The sequence below is a fragment of the Salmo salar genome, chromosome 10 (genome assembly GCF_965601325.2).
Source record: "Salmo salar chromosome 10, fSalSal1, whole genome shotgun sequence".
Taxonomy (NCBI): domain Eukaryota; kingdom Metazoa; phylum Chordata; class Actinopteri; order Salmoniformes; family Salmonidae; genus Salmo; species Salmo salar.
Window position 1 is genome coordinate 105,780,001 of NC_138300.1, and position 22,816 is coordinate 105,802,816.

Genomic DNA, 22,816 nt, shown 5'->3' on the forward strand with positions numbered 1-22,816 from the left:
TTAGATCCCTTTGGCTGTAATGATGTTCACGCTAAAGCTTGTTTCCTCTCATAACTTTGAGGATATGTAAGGGGTTCAATCATGATGTGTTGTTTATAGAGCACTAGTTGTTTTAAACAAGATACAGTACTAAACTTCTGCCATTGATGAGTTGTACTGTTGTGCTGCCAAATATAGATTTCATTGACCACTCTTTCCTAGTTTTTGTATGTTTTGCTTATCTATCATCTACTGTAAACAAACATACTTCTCATTCTTCAGTTCTTTAAATAGAGCAATATAATTAGTTGAATGGGCAATAACGTAATACAGATCTTCTTTATTGGTACAATTCCTGCTTTACTTTCTGTCCGCCAGTCATTGATTTGAATGGGGATTCCTGTTCTAGTCATTCTATTTCTATGAGTAGTGGATCCAATGCGTCATAAATCATGACATCTTACATAAAGGTGTCAGAAACCCATGCAGCGATTAGGACAGGGAGGCATCTTGGGACGAACTGCTTCTCGATGTCTCTCACAACTCAAGAGTTCTCAATAGCAGTTTCACACTTGTTGCTCACTTTGACTTAATTCATGCAGAATGCTGGGCGCTCCACCCTGATTCCTGTACTGGATGATCCAGTGGAGTGCTAAAAGAGATGTCAGGAGAGCTTCGTGTAGTGAGAGGCCTTTCCTCTACACCAGTGGTTCTCAATCCTGGTCCTGGGGACACAACATTTTTGTTTTTGCCCTAACACTACACACCTGATGCAAATGATCAAAGCCTGTTGATGAGTTCATGATTTCAATCAGATGTGTAGTGCTAAGGCAAAAACAAAAATGTGCACCCCTTTGGGTCCCCAGGACCAGGATTGAGAACCACTGATCTACACGCTTCAGATCCATGGTGATGATATAGACTACACACACACACACACACACACACACGCACAAACACACACAGACACAGAGACCAGTGTAGAGCTTCTGTCAGATTTGTAGCAGTTAGCAATGAGATGAATTAAACTCTCTTTACACAGTTAAAAATGTCTTGTAAGACTGGCGACTGGACATCCGTTCACAAAAGCAGCTCTGTTCAATTGTAAGATAATGAATACAATGGCTTTATCCCCTGTTATTTTTCTCTCTAAACCACCACTTGATGCAATGCTTATTCAACACACAGTTTATGTAGATCATCCCTCTCCTCTGATTCTGTGATACGGCTGTTTGTTTTTCTGGCCCGTGGGAAGTCTGAGTGGCAGTCGAAGTGTGTGTGTGTGTGTGTGTGTGTGTGTGTGTGTGTGTGTGTGTGTGTGTGTGTGTGTGTGTGTGTGTGTGTGTGTGTGTGTGTGTGTGTGTGTGTGTGTGTGTGTGTGTGTGTGTGTGTGTGTGTGTGTGTGTGTGTGTGTCTGTGCGCCTGTGTCCCACTAAGTAACACATGGTGACTGCAGCAGTAGGGCAGAAGGGAGTTGTAACAGAGATCCACACACACTGACATTTTTCCTTGAGAGCCTGAGTGGAATGTGAGCCCACTACCACGTTAGAGAGGACATCAAAGCCCTACCGACTCCCAATATGTAAAGCACTATGGCTGAGGAGGCAGGCCTGGCATCAAGGCTGGCTATGTCAAGGCTGGGTTTATCAACATACTGTAATGGGCCTGTGTGTAGCTGGTGGAGAGAGTCAGGCGCAGGACAGCAGATATGAGTAATCAACGTATTTACTCTAGTATTCACAAAATACAACACAATATACCGAGCCCACGATAACAGACCGAACACAAGACAAACAATTACTCATAACCAAACATGGGGGAACAGAGGGTTAAATAATGAGCAAGTAATTGGGGGATTGAAACCAGGTGTGTAAGACAAAACAAATGGAAAATGAAAAGCGGTCGACGTCAGCGGTGACGTCGACCGCCGAACGAACAAGGAGAGGGACCGACTTCGGTGGAAGTCGTGACACATACAATATCTAAAAAGGATACTTGGCTCTCTGATAAAAAAAGAATCTATCCAGATACAAACAAATGCTTTGCAGAACCTTGCAGAACCCACCATCCTAATAAATGCTTTGCAGAACCTTGCAGAACCCACCATCCTAATAAATGCTTTGCAGAACCCACCATCCTAATAAATGCTTTGCAGAACCTTGCAGAACCCACCATCCTAATAAATGCTTTGCAGAACCTTGCAGAACCCACCATCCTAATAAATGCTTTGCAGAACCTTGCAGAACCCACCATCCTAATAAATGCTTTGCAGAACCTTGCAGAACCCACCATCCTAATAAATGCTTTGCAGAACCTTGCAGAACCCACCATCCTAATAAATGCTTTGCAGAACCTTGCAGAACCCACCATCCTAATAAATGCTTTGCAGAACCTTGCAGAACCCACCATCCTAATAAATGCTTTGCAGAACCTTGCAGAACCCACCATCCTAATAAATGCTTTGCAGAACCTTGCGGAACCCACCATCCTAATAAATGCTTTGCAGAACCTTGCAGAACCCACCATCCTAATAAATGCTTTGCAGAACCCATCTTCCTAATATTGAGTTGCATATTTTTTTTGCCATCAGAACCCTTTTGCCATCAGAACCCTTTTGCCATCAGAACAGCCTCAGTACATCGGGGCATGGACTCTACAAGGTGTGGAAAGCGTTCCACAGGGATACTGGTCCATGTTGACTCCAATGCTTCCCACAGTTGTGTCAAGTTGGCTGGATGTCCTATGGGTGGTGGACTATTCTTGATACACACGGGAAACTGTTGAGCGTGTGTGTGTGTGTGTGTGTGTGTGTGTGTGTGTGTGTGTGTGTGTGTGTGTGTGTGTGTGTGTGTGTGTGTGTGTGTGTGTGTGTGTGTGTGTGTGTGTGTGTGTGTGTGTGTGTGTGTGACCAACAGGATGGACCAAGGGCTAAGTGCTTCGACTGCTGAGGCGATTCTCTAATGTTGGATGGTCTGTACAGTTCTAACATTACCTGTCTCTGTGACAACAAACTAGAACCTAATGCAAAGGCCTTCAATCTAAATGCAAAACAAGCGTTTATTTAGTGTGACAAATTATTTTAAAGAAACATCACATTGTAGAATATACTGTAGTAATGTTTCCTTAATCTTAAATTGAATTACACTTCCATATTGTTCGTCTGTCTGCCTTGGAGAAATGGGCAGCCTTGTCCACAGACACAGTATGTTTTATTAATGGGGCCTAACAGTCCGCCTGCCTGGCTACAGTATTGCATTAGAAGTCAAAAAGGGCTGCATAATACATAACTATGAAGTGCTACGTTTGAGCGACCTCTCTGATTGGCTGTGACGGTCACTGTCCCAACAAGACCCTAGCCAGATCCAGCCAATCAGGAGACTGTATGTTCACTCTGGTAAACACAGATCAGAGATAACCAGACAGTTAATTGTTTACTGAAAACCCTGGGAAGTTCAGCTAAACCTTATTCTAGAGTACACTGCTGTTTTGTGTATGTCTGTGTGGAGTGGTCCTGATCTTGGGAAAACTGTTTTATTTGTTGTTGTGGTTATCAAGCTTGATTGCAGCCAGAGCTGATGGATCTGGCAGTGAATCACTAACATACCTCCTTGTCTTTGGAGAATAGTGGAACCACATGTTGTTGACTAAATCGAATGATTATTATTATTTGCTTCGAATCAAAGCTTCAGAAAGGAATGCCATTGGTCCATTACAGTATTCCATGTATACTGTAGGAAGCAAAAACGGTATTGAATGTGTATTTTACTATGAAGAATTGCATATGGATGCTCTGAGAGTGTGTTCCTGGCAAAGACAACACAATGACCTTACCGATGTCCCAGAAACACTTTGCGTCTCCTCCCTGGTTTGGCAGACTGGACCAATCACAGACCATTATCTTTGCATCAGTGTCTGTGGTCTGGTTCATTTAGGGTGTACCCTGGACCGCGATCACAGTTTACGTATGTCATCATTTGGAGGGACAGTGAAATAGACAGAGAGCCCCTCTTCCCAGATGGAGTGTAAAATACTCTCAACCCTCTTTCCAAATGATTTTGTTGCTGCCATGAACAATGGAATGAATGTTCTTTCCCAGCTTCCCAGCCACTAGCTAACTGCGCTCCAATTGCTAGCTGCGCTTGGTCCAAGCCGCAAGACCAATTTTCTTGACTGTAAAATGGCTGAAAATGTAAAGCAGGTTGTTATCATTATGTAATCGTGGCACTTATGCTGATCAGCAGCCTGCCCTATGACGGTCACTCGGGTTTCTTGCTTGTATCCCTCTTCAACTGCGGCTCTGGCAAGTTTATTTTTATGCTAAAAGTAAGTGTGCAGTAATCTGTTCATTCAGGAAATTAATCTGGACCACGTATTGTTAGATATGGTTTATCAGCGAATGCAAGGACAATCAATGCTATTTTACCCTACTGCGAACAGAGGTCTTGGTCTGTGCTACAGAGTGTAATAGGTGAGATCTGTCAAAGGAATATTATAATATGCATTGTCAGGGTGTGTATATGCTTGAGCATGTGATGTATTGTTTATCATTCACAGACAGGTATCTAATGTGCATTGTTGAAGTGTTTGCATTTGCACGCAGCGTAGAATATCACACATAGCTTTGAATGAAACAACAGCAGTGCATCTGTCTGGTTTCTCCGGTGATATATATATAGCCTCTCTGACAGTAAGCCTGTGTAAGGCCTGCGGGTCAAGCTGCCATATATGGGACCAGTGGTATGTCTTATTGAACATGTGTTATTTCTGTACCCTGTCAGCTTGGAGCACTGGGGGCACATTTTGTGCCCACCCCATTACAAAGCCCAGCTCAGTAGTAGTAGACAGACAGACAGACAGACAGACAGACAGACAGACAGACAGACAGACAGACAGACAGACAGACAGACAGACAGACAGACAGACAGACAGACAGACAGACAGACACTTCTCAGATCTGTCAGTCAAGTCCTCCCTGTTGCCTTGGTGCATTAGCTCCAATTACCCCACCCCTCCTCAAGACTTCCCATTGTGTGTTTCTTTACAGGCGGCCCGGGAGCCCTCCCTTTGTGAGCCAGTGGGTGTGTGACGTCACCGCTGAGAGGAGGGGCCCCCTTTCCCCTGTCTGGCCAATCCTCAAGCTCGGCGACTAGGTCACGTAAGAATCCCCCCTTTCAGGTTGCCATGGTAACGTTCACTGGACCAGGCAGCATCTTGCTGTGGTGAGAAGGGAAGACGAGAAAGGAGAGCTAGAGGGAGGGAGAGAACGAGAACAAACCACAGACAGAGGAAACACCTAAGCTCTTCAGCTGCTGTGCCTCTTCCTTCTGTAAGTACTGTCACCACTCTCTCCTTCATATCCAGCACACTGAATTCATATTTGCTGCATGACTGATATTGTGAGTTTATCATTAGCAATGTCATACCTGGTAGATGCCTTTGAAGATTGCAGGGATGACATTGTGCATGTTTCCTTTGTTACATGTGGAATGTGTGTAGAGCTGTCTACCTTATGTGAGTCATTTGTTTGCAGGAGTCAGTGAGATCTCACAGTTGTTCTGTGTCTGTAATTTACAGATCTTCAGTGGAAAAGAGATGTCGTAAAAAATAAAAAAAAAAGGAGTGGTTTGGTTAGAGTGCAATTAGAGACAGTTAAATAATGTCACCTGCAGAGATCTGGGTGGATCCCTCTCTGATGTTTCTTAATGACTGTTATCCTCACAGTAGGTTGTGAAAGTCCTCTTTTCTATGAGCTCTCTTTATTAGCTCCTCACCCAGCAAGGTTTCTCCCTCTGTCTCAAGTCAATTGGAGTCAGTCGATATCCTCGGCCCCCTGTGGTTAGTTTAATTAGCAAACCCCTGCAAATACAACTAGGGCAACTTGTTCCGACAGGAGGCCCCATATGTGGAATGTCCTTGGAGGGAGTATGGAGACAATTATGTTATCCTTCCCTATGGGAAGCACTACAGGTTTCTTCAAAGTCTAGCGGTTGTTGTCGTGGCTGAATGTATTTTTGGTCCTATGAAGTGACCTTGTCCTGTGCTGTGACAGGTGTGGTGTGGTAATTTGGTCATTATGCAATCAGTATTTAACCTAAGATATGTGAGAGCAGCGATTTGAAATGTTGTGAACCCTTGCCAATGAATATGCTGTTGTAGAGTTGTTTCATAACATTACATAGCAAAACATGAATGTCATAAAAGATCATTATTGCGTTATTATGCAGTGAACAAGCAATCTACACACTACGGTACAGTAATTTCATTTATTGGACAGCAGAATTTTTCATAGAAGCTGGTTTCTCCCCTAATCCGGTAACTATCATAGCTCTGTAAATAGGAACTAATGTAATCGGGAAGATCAGAGTTGTATGTTTACTTGACTTTACATTACTGAACTGGCTACTGTTTTAGCTGGACTGAGAGTCAGTGTGTGAGTTTTTGTAGACCCAGGAGCCCATGTGCCTGCCATTGTACTGTAGGCCTAACTGAACATCTATTAGATCATCAGCATGATAAGATATTCATGGAGGCAGCAGTGTGTGGGATCAGGGCTCTAAAGTGTGACGAAATATTTTGCTGTGCAACCACGAGTTATTTTGAGAGCAGTGTGTGACTATGAAAAAATCTTCCAGAATATGTTGTAATGATAAGGCTTCACGCTGTACGGTTGTTTCCGAGTGCTCTAAAGAAGAAAACGAGTTCAGATTCGATAGCGCCATGGTTGCACCATTACTACGAAAATGGATTGATTCTATCCAAACCAGGTCAAAAGATCTGGATCTGACCCATATTAAAGGCGCTACATTTTTATCTTACTATAGCTGATCGCAGGGACCGCATTTTATATACCTGTCGTGGCCCGTTCTACAACTACTTGCCATTTGTTTACACTTTGTTCAGTTGTTACCTCATTGGCTAGCTAGCTGACAACCTGCTAACTTTACCAGTATATCCAAACATTTGGGGACACACAAAGAAAGGAAAAGGGCTAGCTTCATCAGGAAATAAATGATCATAGCAATGAATGAATGACAGATCTCTTGCATGTCGTCATCTTAAGAACGTTTTTAAAGACAATTTCAACGTAATGCACCCCAAGACCGCAATTAGGGGCCTTTTCTGATATAGGCGTTTCTTGATATCAAGTTACACCCATTGATGCTCGTCATTGGTCGTGGCTGTTTCTTTCGCATCTACGACAACAGTTGTGAACCAACTGGAGCATTGTAGCTAAACCTAACCCTAACAGCTAATTATGCTTGTCCGAAAATGTGGTCGGAGGCGCCAAATTGAGCTATTTTGCACGCCTCTCAAATTGTGTAACAATGCGGATGGCTCTGTACAGCTCTGCATTGACATGATTGGTTGACGGGAGGGCGGGAGGTCCTGTATAAATACAAACTAACTTCCTTGACAACTTCCTCCACAGCAGCTCTGCGTTGTTCAGCGATGCCCTGAAAGGCACTACATGGTCAATCTGACGTCTGCATTGGCGGTGCAGCATTTAACCTGTTAGGGCTAGGGGGCAGTATTGACACGGCTGGATAAAAAACATACCCGATTTAATCTGGTTACCACTCCTACCCAGTAACTAGAATATGCATATACTTATTACATATGGATAGAAAACACCCTAAAGTTTCTAAAACTGTTTGAATGGTGTCTGTGAGTATAACAGAACTCAAATGGCAGGTCAAAACCTGAGAGATTCCTTTACAGGAAGTGGCCTGTCTGACCATTTCTTGAACTTCTTTTCCATCTCTATCTTTTACTAAGGATCTCTGCTCTAACGTGACACTTCCCACGTCGTCCATAGGCGCTCAGAGCCCGGGAAAAAACAGAATGTCGTCATTCCAGCCCCAGGCTGAAACACATTATCGCCTTTCTCAAGTGGCCGATCAAGGGACTCTGGGCTTATGCGCGTGACCCGACCGCCCCCGCCTTTGTGATTTTTTCCTCTGTTTGCCGAAAAGGAGATTCCCTGTCGGAATATTATCGCTTTTCTACGAGAAAAATGGCGTAAAAATTTATTTTAAACAGCGGTTGACATGCTTCGAAGTACGGTAATGGAATATTTAGAATTTTATTGTCACGAATTGCGCCATGCGCGCGACACTTCTTTACCATTTCGGATAGTGTCTGGAACGCACGAACAAAACGCCGCTATTCGGATATAACGATGGATTATTTTGGACCAAACCAACATTTGTTATTGAAGTAGCAGTCCTGGGTGTGCATTCTGACGAAGACAACAAAAGGTAATCAAACTTTTATAATAGTAAATATGATTATGGTGAGTGCTAAACTTGCCGGGTGTCTAAATAGCGAGCCCGTGATGCCTGGGCTATGTACTTAGAATATTGCAAACTGTGCTTTCACCAAAAAGCTATTTTAAAATCGGACATATCGAGTGCATAGAGGAGGTCTGTATCTATAATTCTTAAAATAATTGTTATGCTTTTTGTGAACGTTTATCGTGAGTAATTTAGTAAAATGTTAGCGAATTCCCCGGAAGTTTGCGGGGGGTATGCTAGTTCTGAACGTCACATGCTAATGTAAAAAGCTGGTTTTTGATATAAATATGAACTTGATTGAACAAAACATGCATGTATTGTATAACATAATGTCCTAGGGTTGTCATCTGATGAAGATCATCAAAGGTGAGTGCTGCATTTAGCTGTCTTCTGGGTTTTGGTGACATTATATGCTGGCTTGAAAAATGGGTGTCTGATTATTTCTGGCTTGGTACTCAGCTGACATAATCTAATGTTTTGCTTTCGTTGTAAAGCCTTTTTGAAATCGGACAGTGTGGTTAGATTAACGAGAGTCTTGTCTTTAAATAGCTGTAAAATAGTCATATGTTTGAGAAATTGTAATAGGATTTTTAAGGTTTTGAAAATCGCACCACAGGCTGCAAGTGGCTGTTACGTAGGTGGGACGCAAGCGTCCCACCTAGCCCCGCAGCAGGGCATTCATACTTCTTGAGCTTCGTGGAGAAGTCCAGTAGGAAATTAGTGCTTTTACACAATGTAGAAACCTAATATTTCACAAATAACGTTGTTATTTCAATGACAGGTATTCATATCAACATTTTAACTTTTATAATAAACGTATGTCTGTACAGTGTTACATATTAGTTTAGTACATATTAGGTTCTAGGGCACAAAAGAAGCTAGAATTCATATAGGCTCAACATAGGCTGTATCTCTATCAATTTAAAAAATCGTATTTTCTGATACTCCTAAATTTCATGTGGTACTCTAACTTTTTGAAGTTGCAAGCACCAGTGCTACCAATTAAAATGTTTAATGTAGAGCCCTGTGTGTGATATCATTTTGCTTTTGTAAGAGGCATTTTTCTTCATGCTTTTTCCAGTGGCTTTCAATTTTTTGGACCCTGAAATGTTTTCTATTTTTAGTGCTTACTTGTGAGGTGACAGTTTTATCACTTTGGGTAGTGGTTGTCAGATAACATAGGCATTTAGTGTATTATAGCATAGTTACCTGGTCATATATCTTTTCTCTCTTACTTTATGGTTATAAGAATTTAAAGCCAGGGCCATATTTTAAGCTTAACACATATTTCTTACATCAGCTGTCCACTGATATAACAGATAACAATGCCAATACCACAAGAAAGCCACCAGGTTGGTGGCAAGGTAATTACAAATTAGCCTCTCACACACATGCCACGTAGCGTGGAGTCAACATTTCAAGTTGAAGTTCATGCTGTATCAATTTCAGTGGCAGAGATAGAGAACCTTTATCTATCTGTTCTGTACATTGAAGTCAGCTTGGCTGTCCACTGTGTCCAATGATAGGAGGTGACAGGAGAGTGTCTGCCTTTCTGGGACATAGAGAGAGCGAGAGCAGCCAGAGTCTCTAATGTGCAGAAAGCTGATAGTGTGTGTGTGTGTGTGTGTGTGTGTGTGTGTGTGTGTGTGTGTGTGTGTGTGTGTGTGTGTGTGTGTGTGTGTGTGTGTGTGTGTGTGTGTGTGTGTGTGTGTGTGTGTGTGTGTGTGTGTGTGTGTGTGTGTGTTACAGGGTCGCCTCCTGCCAGCATAATAATACACTCCGGTTTGCACTCAATCCCCCTGAACACTCATGTTAGAACAGATAAGGGCCTATTTTTGACACATTTATCTGGGCTTTATCTCAACAAGTCACATCGTAGAGCGGTTGCTGTGTTCTGATCCTCCCTGTCCTTTGTGAACATTTGTACATTTGCAACCAAAGTCACTGATACAGAAGTGTTTCTTATTAAGGGGCAGCCAGCATGAATGTTTATTTTGATTGCCTATTTTCTGCATAAGTCCCATCAGATAGCCTGATTTCAGATCAAATTAAATTCTATTGATCGCAGACACATATGTAACAGATGTTATCAAAGATTTTTAGAACTAACCCAAGATAGAGCACAGCCTGTCGTTTCCAATGGGAGCTGATTATTCATAGTGGGCAGAACAAGCAAGGACCGTGGGCAGAACTAAGCAGGATCTAGCGAGAGCCTATTGGCACGTTCTAGTAATTATTTGCATATTTCTGTTAGGGAACGCCTACTCTGTGAAGTGCGCGTGTGCAATAACTACATTTGCCATTGCACTCCTTCTAAACAATGCCATTTTTTTGAAACTTTGGCAAAGGGTAAATTCTATAAAACTTAGTCCACTATGTTCATAACATAGTCTGGTTTTGGAAACAGAAAACTGTATTGAGATCGAATGTTTCATCAATCAGAAAATTAGCAGAATGTCGGCCAAAATCCATCTCGCTCCATCTTCTCCTGCTGCTGGCCACTGAGCACTTGTTGGCTGCTTTTCCTTCACTCTGTGGTTCAACTCATCCTAAACCATCTCAATTGGGTTGAGGTCAGGTGATTGTGGAGGCCAGGTCATCGAATGCAGCGCTCCATCACTCTTCTTCTTTGTCAAATAGCCTTACACAGCCTGGAGGTGTATTAGGTCTTGTCCTGTTGAAAAACAAATTATAGTCCCACTAAGCGCAAACCAGATGGGATGGCGTATCACTGCAGAATGCTGTGGTAGCCATGCTGGTTAAGTGTGCCTTGAATTCTAAATAAATCACAGACAGTGTCACCAGCAAAGCACCCCCACACCCCTTCCTCCATGCTTCACGGTGGGAACCGATTTCCACCGATCTAATGTCCATTGCTCGTGTACCGATTTCCACTGGTCTAATGTCCAGCATGTCATTGTCCTTTCCCTTAGTAGCTGGCTATTTGACCTAGATAGTTTGTCTGTATGCATTGCTATGTAGGCTACGTGCTCCATTTTTAAATTGATGTAGTTCTGTCCTTGAGCTCTTCTTGTCTGTTAATGTTCTGTGTTATGACATGTTTCATGTTTTGTGTGGACCCCAGGAAGAGTAGCTGCTGCTTTCACAACAGCTAATGGGGATCCTAATAAATTACCAAAATACCAATGCCAACAGTCACAACACTTTCATGTTATTAGTACAAGAGGCAATGTAAGTTTATGGTGGTCGCATGGAGATCAATTGTTCTGATGATCTTTAGGGTAATGAACCTCTGATGTGTTTGTTCTGACAGGGCAAGGCAGGATCCTTGACAACATATTTCATTTGCTGGATGCTTGATGCAGAATGTAACAGTGAAAATGTTGACTTTTGTCGGTAAAGTCTCTCTCTGCTCTGGGCATTTTCATGTGATATCTTGCCATACTGTATGAAAGTGATCAAGTGGAAAACCTATAATGTTCTCACAATGTAATCTCGGCTTGATGAAAGGCATTGCATTCGCTCAGCCTTTTCTCATCTACAGTTTAAACTTCACAATTTGACAAGCTCGCCCTGCCCAAATACGTTAGACTCCAGACTAGGTGACAATAATAATTACAATAACACGCGCGCACACGCACACACACACATATAGTAGGGCTACATCGCAGGTATTGCTGTCTCGACGTACCTTATATCACACAGACATTAGAAGGAAACGACACAAGACTTTGCTGCCCCTACCGATGTGTTTCGTCTCTTGACAGCCTCACACTCCAGCTCCACGTTCGATGAAACCAATCGGATTAAACTGAGTTAAAGCATGTCTCACTTTGAACAGTTGAGGGGGGTTTCTCATTGCAGTTCTCTGAACATTTAGAGTTGTATCACAACATGTAAACACTTTTCTTTGATTAAAGCAATCTAGTTTTTATATATAGTGGTTTAATTGATGTCATTCGCATATTTGCGAAAAATGTTGTCTTCGAAAGCAGCTTCTATTATCGAAGGTTTATGTCCCCCCTCTACAACATCGTGATGTGCTCTCCCGCACCCTCTGTCCGTTTTCAAGTTGCGCCTTCTCGCAGTATAGCTGAACGTGCCAAACAAGCTGTAGATTACACATACATACATTACCAGGCGGAATATAGAAACGGCAATAATAACCGAAATAGGGTAAATCTTCCGGATATACGACAGGATTGTATAAACATATGGACCAAAGCTAAGAAGAGGTGCATTCGCGGATCGTTTGAAAGAGTGTCCATTTTCTAAGATTCTAGTTAGGTAAGTGGGTTACTACTGCACGTTTCAGAATGTCACGCGTTGGTGATTTTATTTTTTTAATTAACTCGGTCACATACGTGACCTTTTTTTCGAAGTGCTTCTCCTCTATCTTGATGTGCATTCGGCTACAAAATATCATTTTCACTCGTTGTTTACATTGGCAGTTGAATATGCCCCTTGGTTTGCAACATTGTAACACATGAATGAGTTAAATTGTATACATTTTTACCATTATGCATGCATAATGACGTTTCACAGACTGCAAGTTATTAACATTTCACCCAGGTTGTTACATTGTCTCATTTTGCATGAAGCATTCTCTGTTACAGAAGAGATTAGGTCGCCCTTTCATTACATTGGGCATGAGAATTATTGGTCCCATGTTTTCTCATATTGTTAACTGGTAGACATTATAAAGTGTTGATTAAGATATTTATATGCTGTAAGTGGGCTAATGACCGCGACATCTGTCCTCCAGTACCGGTGGGGGGGTAAAATCACCGGCATAGCCAACCCCAAATAAAAGCCACGTTACAACCTATGGGTTGTGATAATTGCATTGTTTGTTCTATAACCTGTTAGTTCATATGCCTTGACACCGTGATATATAGGCAGTGGTGGTTCTGGCTTCTGCCCCCCCCCCCCCCCAACCAACAAAAACAAACACCATTCTGCAATAACTGTGCATTTTATTCAGACATTTGGAACAACACAAATAAATAATCATAACATTTAAAACTATAGAAATTAGAGGTCGATTTTAATTAGGGCCAATTTCAAGTTTTCATAGCAATCGGTAATCTGCATTTTTGGACACCGATTATGGCCGATTACATTGCATTCCACAAGGAAACTGCATGGCAGGCTGACCACCTGTTACATGAGTGCGGCAAGGAGCCAAGGTAAATTGCTAGCTAGCATTAAACTTATCGTATAAAAAACAATCAATCTTCACAATCACTAGTTAACTACACATGGTTGATGATATTACTAGGTTAACTAGCTTGTCCTGCATTGCATATAATCAATGCGGTGCATGTTAATTTATCATCGAATCACAGCCTACTTCGCCAAACGGGGGATGATTTAGCAAAAAAAGCACAAATGTACCTAACCATAAACATCAAGGACTTTTTATTAAAATCAATACACAGAAGTATATATTTTTTAAACCTGCATATTTAGTTAAAAGAAATTCATGTTAGCAGGCAATATTAACTAGGGAAATTGTGTCACTTCTCTTGCGTTCATTGCACGCAGAGTCAGAGTATATGCAACAGTTTAGGCCGCCTTTCTCGTTGCAAACTAATTTGCCAAAATTGTACATAATTATGACATAACATTGAAGGTTGTGCAGTGTAACAGCAATATTTAGACTTAGGGTTGCCACCCGTTCGATAAAATACGAAACGGTTCCGTATTTCACTGAAAGAAAAAAACGTTTTGTTTTCGAAATGATAGTTTCCGGATTTGACCATATTATTGACCTAAGGCTCGTATTTCTGTGTTTATTATATTATAATTAAGTCTATGATTTGATAGAGCAGTCTGACTGAGCGGTGGTAGACGGCAGCAGGCTCGTAAGCATTCATTCGAACTTTACTGCGTTTACCAGCAGCTCTTAGCAATGCTTGAAGCACAGCGCTGTTTGTGACTTCAAGCCTATCAACTCCTGAGATTAGACTGGCAATACTAAAGTGCCTATTAGAACATCCAATAGTCAAAGTTATATGAAATACAGATGGTATAGAGGGAAACAGTCGACACGTCATAATTCCTATAATAACTACAACCTAAAATTTCTTAACTGGGAATGTTGAACCACCAGCTTTCATATGTTCTCATGCTTTTTTTGGCCCTCCAATAATCGCTATTGGCGTTGAAAAATCATAATCGGTCGACCTCTTAATTTAAAAATATATTCAAAAATAAGACTCATATCAAAAGTGGTAACAGACAAATAGAAACACATTTGTGTTGATTTGGCACTCGAGCATCAATACATTACATTTACATTTTAGTCATTTAGCAGACGCTCTTATCCAGAGCGACTTACAGTAGTGAATGCATACATTTCATACATTGTTTTTCTCCGTACTGGTCCCCCATGGGAATCGAACCCACGACCCTGGCGTTGCAAACACCATGCTCTACCAACTGAGCCACACAGGACCCAGTTGGTAGAGCATACCCATCCCCCAACACTGTCAACCAAGAGTCAAGACTAAACCAATTCACCTTGGTGGTGTGCAGACTGGTTTTATATTATCTTAACAATTTTGCAAAAAAAACAGAAAAAAATGCAACAATATTTCTGAAACTATATATTCATAGTATGATGAATGAATTGTGGTTTATTTGGTAGCATTTTGTAGTGTGACAGATTTTAGACTGTACAAAGTTAGAGGTGCGCTATTTGATAGACTACCCGCTCACCATACCTCGGGCTTCTAGTGGGGAGACCTGAGGTCAACCTACCCCCGCCCCCCTCCCCATCTCGTACTTCTGAGTGGGAGACCTTCCCAGTCAGTAGCCTGCCTAGCTCACAAACTAGAATCAGGGCGCCCACTCCGACAAGGTTAATTGACCCACAGTCCCACACGGTGACATGATATCATTGACGTGATAGAAAATGAGCGATAGAAAACCGATTGCGCAAATGTCACCATTCCGGGGTTTTTTTTTTGGTGCGGGCGTGGCTGCCCATGTTGCCTATACCTAAATCCGACACTGTATATAGGCCTAAGGCCGAGACAATGAGAAGACACGGTGGCAGAATAAATTCAACCACACATTTGTTTCGTTACAAATCCGGTGAATTCCACAAAACATATTCCATGTAACAAACAGTTACATGACCTATAACATGGTCAAGCAAGGTAATGTTTCTGACATTTTCTGACTGCTAAACAACTATTGATTTAGAACCATGGAGAGTTACTGCAAGTCGCAAAGAAAACAAGAGCTGCCTCCAATATTCCAGCACCATTGAAACATAATCAAAAAAATGTTGAAACATTTTTAGTCATTTAGCAGACACTCTTATCCAGAGCGACTTACAGTAGTGAATACATACATTTCATTTCATGCATTTTTTTGTACTGGCCCCCCGTGGGAATCGAACCCTCAACCCTGGTGTTGCAAACACCATGCTCTACCAACTGAGCCAAAGGGAAGACACGTATGCTCCACTAATCACCTATGCTTAGTCTAATACAGTGAAAACTAAAAGATGCCAAAAACAATTTACTCCAATCAACGTAAGCTAAATATGTGGTTGTCCATGTCACTGATTTCTCTGTGGGTGTGTGCGTGCAAGTAGAAAAAAAACATGTTTTCTCACCTGACTTGTACAGAAACACCAATGCCATTCTCCTCTTACATGTTGCCTAAACAGTCTATGACTCTGTCATATAGTACACACTTAGTTTTTGCTGTCCTAGGCTACCTGGCTAAATGACTTGCTCGCTAGCCTAACTTCCTTTCATGGGCAACAATATGCCATGCCAGCTAGTTCACAATCGCATCTAGCTACATGTTGAACTTCCATCCTCTCAGGCCAGGGGCACAATGTATGAATTTTTGTTTGGATCAGATTCGCCGTTATAATCATTGGCCAGTACAGAGAATTACGTAAAACCACAATTCCAAATCCCTATCGCCATCGATGGATAATTTAGGAAAGGGACGATTTTAGCTAGCTAGCCAGCCATCAGAGGACAAAAACACAACGAGATGCAACAATTCGTTTTTTTTCTGTCAATAATGACATTTGACTTGTGATGGGATTGGTCTGAAGACAAATCCAAACTGGCTTCCCTTGACATTTTTTTTTTTGGTGTGCCAGGACCATTCACAGCTGAGCTCACTCAATTTAGCTCAATGCTGATTGGCTACTATTTTATTTTAAAAAATTATCAAGGGAGGCCAAATGCTCGCTGTCTTCCCTTGCATTCCAGGTGGAAAAGGGTGGAGACGGACAGGGCTGCCGTGCTTCTAGCTCTTAGGAAACTTTGCAGTATTTCGTTTTTTTATGTGTTCTTTTTTACATTATTAGTCCAGGAAATGTTTTGTGTTATTACATACAGCCGGGAAGAACTTTTGGATATGAGAGCAGCGGTAACTCACCAGGAATACGACTTTCCCGAATCGAATTCTTTGTTTGTACCCTGCAGGGAAATTGAACTAATTTCAGAGGCTGTTCCAAAACACAGCTGTTGGAAAAGAGGTACTCGGAGAGGACTTTTAGTCTGACTCAGGAGGCGCGCACACCACTTCAGAGTATATTACTCGCTAATGTTCAGTCTCTGGATAATAATGTCTCTCTGGATTTCCTTCCAGACAGACATTAGGGATTGTAACATACTCTTTTTCAGGATATACTGTCTGAGTCTGTTCAGCCCTATCCCATCTGAACAAGAGGAAAACCTATGTAAGAATGCTGTTCATTGATTATAGCTCAGCATTCAACATCATAGTACCCTCCAAGCTCATCATTAAGCTCCAGGCCCTGGGTGTGAACCCCGCCCAGTGCAACTGGGTCCTGGACTTCCTGACGGGCTGCCCCCAGGTGGTGAAGGTAGGAAACTGATCGTACACTTCAGGAAACAGCAGAGGGAGCACCCCCCTGTTCACATCGATGGGACCGCAGTGGAGAAGGTGGAAAGCTTCAAGTTCCTCGGCATACACATCACTGACAATCTGAAATGGTCCACTCACACAGACAGTGTGGTGAAGGCGCAACAGCGCCTCTTCAACCTCAAGAGGCTGAAGACATTTTGTTTGGCGCCTAAAACCCTCACAAACCTTTACAGATGCACAATTGAGAGCATCCTGTCAGGCTGTATCACCACCTGGTACAGCAACTGCACCGCCCGCAACCGCAGGGGTCTCCACAGGGTAGTGCGGTCTGCCCAACGCATCACCGGGGGCAAGCTACCTGCCCTCAAGGACATCTACACCACCTGGTGTCACAGGAAGGCCAAAAAAACACCCGAGCCACTGCCTGTTCACCCCCGCTATCATCCAGAAGGCGAGGTCAGTACAGGTGCATCAAAGCTGGGACCGAGATACTGAAAAACAACTTCTATCTCATGGCCATCAGATTGTTAAATATCCATCACTTGCACATTAGCGGCTGCTGCCCTATATACATAGACTTGAAATCACTTTAATAATGTTTACATATTTTGCATTATTCATCTCATATGTATATTCTGTATTCTAACCTATTCTACTGCATCTTATTATATGCCACTGTGAAATTGCTCGTCCAAATATTTATATGTTCTTAATTCCATTCACTTACTTTAGACTGTTTATTTAGCTTGGGTGCGTTCTCCAGTGAGATACAGTACAATCAGCCTTTTGCGAATTGAAGAACATTTATGAAACACAGAGATTCAATTATTTCATTTTTTTTTTATTTTCTTGGTCAATGTTTTGGGGAAGCCTGGCTTCCCTTGGCATCCATGAATACACGTCACTGCTGTCCTCATGTCTCTGTTTTCTATTTGAGACCACAGCATGGTGAGGAAGAGGTGTATGTTGGCTTCTTATGCAACTTGTACTTCTTGCTCAAAGCTAGGAATCTCAAATTGACTTGTGCCGGTCAACAACAGGGTTACTCTGAAACACTGGAAGATGTTAATATTCAGGACAGGAGGGAAACTGACTGCAAAGCACTTAAGTCCCTAGGCCCAATGAATGGGAAATACTGTACAATGACAACAGAATAACTTCATTCTATGTTTGACAATTCTGTTACAATGTACTATAAAGATAATCTGCTTTTGTTGCATATGTGCACTTGTCAAACCACATTTGACTCTCGTATGCCATTTTAGGGGATCACTGTCTTGCATTGATCTTTGTTGATTGACTGTACACTGATGCCAACAACACTAGTCTAATGTACTTAACATGACTTCATCTGACCCAGATTTGACCATTCATCAGCACGTACGCAAAAATCAGTCTGTGGCTAAGTGATAAGGTCTCCACCTGACACACATTTCCTCTGGACAAATGGGCTCTTACTCCCTCTTAGCGGAGTAATCCAGTGCATTTAGCCTACATCATTGATTTTGATTATGGATTCCATGTGTAGGGCGCTATACAGATTTTCATATGGCCATACCGTCCTTCTCTCACCCGTGATTTACGGTTTTACAAGTTTAGTTCACAAGGGTGTGCCAAAAAAGCCCATTGGGTGTTTATTACCAGAATGCTGACAAAAAAAGACCTGCAATCCAGCTCATGAAGGTATACATATATAGGTAGGAGCTACCGAATGTCATTTTTGGTAAGTTTGGACATTTTGCAAGCAAATGTGAACGAGAGATGTACAAATGAACAGCGTTTTGACGCATGCAGTACTGGCTCTCCAGCAGCAGGTCTACACGCTGTGTCTTTGTGTAGTCTGGAGGCACTAGGACAAGGGGCCTGCCGGCTCTGCTTGGAAAAGAGGGGGGAGGAGCAGAAAGGCAGAGAACGGAGAGGAGAAAAAACACAAGGAAATGAAGATGGCAGCTGTACAAATCCAAAGGGCTTTGCCATCTCAAACATGGCATAACGCAACAGCATATGATGCACTGTTGAATTAACTTTAAGCAAAACATTAGGAAATGTAGCGTGCCACATTTGTTTCAATGATAGGCCTACACATTAGAAATATGATGGCCATGCATTGTTTTTGCAACAACAAAAAAACCTAGGCTTCTGCATTATTAGCTCATTTACTTGTGTTGCTGCCAGCCAAATAGCGTTGCACTTCATTTTTATCAGATGACAACAGAAGCTATTTTCTGTGAAGGAAAACTATAGTTGCACGTCCCTGATCACTATATTGTGCTATTTGCCAACAAACACCTGACTGGATCAACTCTGCTGGGGAACTAAGTACGCTTCATAATGTGAGAATTGAAATAAGAACGCAATCTGCTTTCTCCTAACGCATTGCACAAGTTGACTGCAGATATTTATTTAAAATAGCTACAAATATTAAAATGTATACGGTATACTGCCCAAGCCTAACCATGATGCAGTCAGAGGAAGGGCAGGAGGAAGTCAGCAGGTTTACTCAATCACCTCTCTCAGCTCTCTCTCTCTCAGCTCTCTCTCTCTCAGCTCTCTCTCTCTCAGCTCTCTCTCTCAGCTATCTCTCTCTCAGCTCTCTCGCTCTCTCTCTCAGCTCTCTCTCTCTCAGCTCTCTCTCTCAGCTAGCTCACTCTCTCTCTCTCAGCTCTCTCTCTCTGCTCTCTCTCTCTCTGCTCTCTCTCTCTCTGCTCTCTCTCTCAGCTCTCTCTCTCTGCTCTCTCTCTCTCAGCTCTCTCTCTCTCTGCTCTCTCTCTCTCAGCTCTCTCTCTCTCTCTCTCTCTCTCAGCTCTCTCTCTCTCTCTCTCTCAGCTCTCTCTTTCTCAGCTCTCTCTCTCTCAGCTCTCTCTCTCTCAGCTCTCTCTCTCTCTCAGCTCTCTCTCTCTCTCAGCTCTCTCTCTCTCTCAGCTCTCTCTCTCTCTCAGCTCTCTCTCTCTCAGCTCTCTCTCTCTCTCAGCTCTCAGCTCGCTCGCTCTCTCAGCTCTCAGCTCGCTCGCTCTCTCAGCACTCAGCTCGCTCTCTCAGCTCACAGCTCGCTCTCTCAGCTCACAGCGCTCTCTCAGCTCGCTCTCTCTCGCTCTCTCAGCTCGCTCTCTCTCGCTCTCTCAGCTCTCGCTCTCTCTCGCTCTCTCTCGCTCTCTCTCGCTCTCTCTCGCTCTCTCTCGCAGCTCTCTCTCGCAGCTCTCTCTCTCTCGCAGCTCTCTCTCTCTCGCAGCTCTCTCTCTCTCGCAGCTCTCTCTCTCTCGCAGCTCTCTCTCTCTCTCTCAGCTCTCTCTCTCTCGCTCAGCTCTCTCTCTCTCGCTCAGCTCTCTCTCTCTCGCTCGCTCAGCTCTCTCTCTCGCTCAGCTCTCTCTCTCGCTCAGCTCTCTCTCTCGCTCAGCTCTCTCTCTCGCTCAGCTCTCGCTCAGCTCTCTCTCTCGCTCAGCTCTCGCTCAGCTCTCTCTCTCGCTCAGCTCTCGCTCAGCTCTCTCTCTCGCTCAGCTCTCGCTCAGCTCTCTCTCTCGCTCAGCTCTCGCTCAGCTCTCGCTCAGCTCAGCTCTCGCTCAGCTCAGCTCTCGCTCAGCTCTCTCTCTCGCTCAGCTCTCGCTCAGCTCTCTCTCTCGCTCAGCTCTCGCTCTCTCTCGCTCAGCTCTCTCTCTCTCTCGCTCAGCTCTCTCTCTCAGCTCTCTGCTCTCTCTCTCTCAGCTCTCTCTCTCTCAGCTCTCTCAGCTCTCACCATGCCACTTTACACAGGGGTCGTGTTCATTAGGGAAAACGGACTGAAACACAATTTTATTCCTAATGCAAAAATGTTTTGCGACCGTGCACCCTAATGAATATGACCAGGGAGAGAGAGTGTGCCTTCGTTCCTCTGACCTCTGTGGCCACAGAAAGTGACTGCGTGGGATACTGAAGTAAACACCAGGGAGATAAAAGGAAGTTTTTAAAGTCAACTCCTGCAGAGGAGGAAGTGAACAGCTGGAAGTGACTGTCAGATTTTCCCTGAAAAGCATGGTGACTTGACTCCTCAGAAAAACCATCCCTGTAGGCTACTGACCGTTTCAAACCCACTCCGTAACTGACACAATGGACTCCACATGGAAACTTGGTCTTGTGTGTTTGGTTTGCCTTAAAAGGAGATGTCTGATGCTCATGTCTGTGCCGGTAACTGTTATGTTTGATGTTATGTTTTGGAATGGCAACCTCAGGAATTTATTGAGCAAGCCGCCATCTTTCATTTTTAAATCGGCCCAGTGTTCCAAATGAGGTCTGTCAAGACCGTTTTTTTGTTGTGTTGAGTCAAGTCTCCTTTTGACTCATGAAAAAAGGACACACCTTGTTCAAGCAGCCTACCATGCAGTTAATGTGGCAGTCGAAGTAATAACTGATAATGTCAAGAAACACTGAGGTATTCTTATCCAGTACCAGACTAGTATCAATGAATTATATTATTGTTACATTTTAAAAAATTATGAAAATGTGTGCTTTCCCATTGAGAGCAGTACATGTTGTTCTGGACATGGGTGATTTTGTGGGAAAGTCAACCTGAGCGTGCCTAAAAACTTAGTAATTTCCAAATGAAACCACGTTCATAATTATTCTAAAGGTCTATACAGTGCAGTCAGGAAAAGATTCAGACCCCTTCCATTTTTCCACATTTTGTTACGTTACAGCCTTAATCTAAAATTGATTAAATAAAAACATTTCCTCATCAATCTATACACAATACCCCATAATACCAAAGCCAAAACAGGTTTTTAGAAATGTTTGTAAATGTATTAAAAACATATATTATTTACATAAGTATTCAGACCCTTTGCAATGAGACTTGAAATTGACCTCAGGTACATCCTGTTTCCATTGATCATTCTTGATGTTTCTACAACTTGATTGGAGTCCACCTGTGGTAAATTCAATTGATTGGACATGATTTGGAAAGGGACACACCTGTCTATATCAGGTCCCAGTTGCGTGTCAGAGCAAAAACCAAACTACGAGGTCAACGGAATTGTCCGTAGAGCTTCGTCACCGTATTGCGTCGAGGCACAGACCTGGGGAAGGGAAACCAAACATTTCTGCAGCTTTGAAGGTCCCAAGAACACAGTGGCCTCCATCATTCTTAAATGGAAGCAGTTTGGAACCACCAAGACTTCATAGAGCTAGCCTCCCGGGCGAATTGGGGGAGAAGAACTTTGGTCAGGGACGTGACCAAGAACCCTTTGGTCACTCTGACAGAGCTGCAGAGTTCCTCTGTGGAGATGGTAGAACCTTCCAGAATGACAATCATCTCTGCAGCACTCCACCAATCAGGCCTTTATGGTAGAGTGGCCAGACGGAAGCCACTCCTCAGTAAAAGGCACACTACAGCCTTCTTGGAGTTTCCCAAAAGACACCTAAAGGACACAAAAACAGAAACAAAATTCTCTGGTCTGATGAAACCAAGCTTGAACTCTTTGGCCTGAATGCCAAGTGTCATGTCTGGAGGAAACCTGGCACCATCCTTACGGTGAAGCATAGTGGTGGTGGCAGCATCAGGCTGTGGGGATGTTTTTCAGCAGCAGGGACTGGGAGACTAGTCAGGATCGAGGCAAAGATGAACGGAGCAAAGTACAGAGTGCTGCAGAGATGGTTGTCCTTCTGGAAGGTTCTCCACATCGGAACTCTGCAGCTCTGTCAGAGTGACCATCGGGTTCTTGGTCACCTCCCTGACCAAGGTCCTT

General features: G+C 43.0%; 1 protein-coding gene across 20 annotated transcripts in view; it reads left to right on the forward strand.

The window, feature by feature from the left end:
- Positions 1-22,816, forward strand: part of LOC106561386 (protein-methionine sulfoxide oxidase mical3a) — a 159,862-nt gene that overhangs the window by 32,638 nt on the left and 104,408 nt on the right. For 4 of the 20 annotated variants that reach the window (XM_014125290.3, XM_014125286.3, XM_014125287.3 and 1 more), the window contains exon 1: positions 12,294-12,521. The gene's annotated coding sequence lies outside the window, so the exon portion shown is untranslated. Of the gene's footprint in view, positions 1-5,023; positions 5,306-12,287; positions 12,522-22,816 lie in introns of those variants that run through there. The other 16 variants (XM_082957322.1, XM_045688330.2, XM_045688329.2 and 13 more) reach the window with 8 other exon arrangements.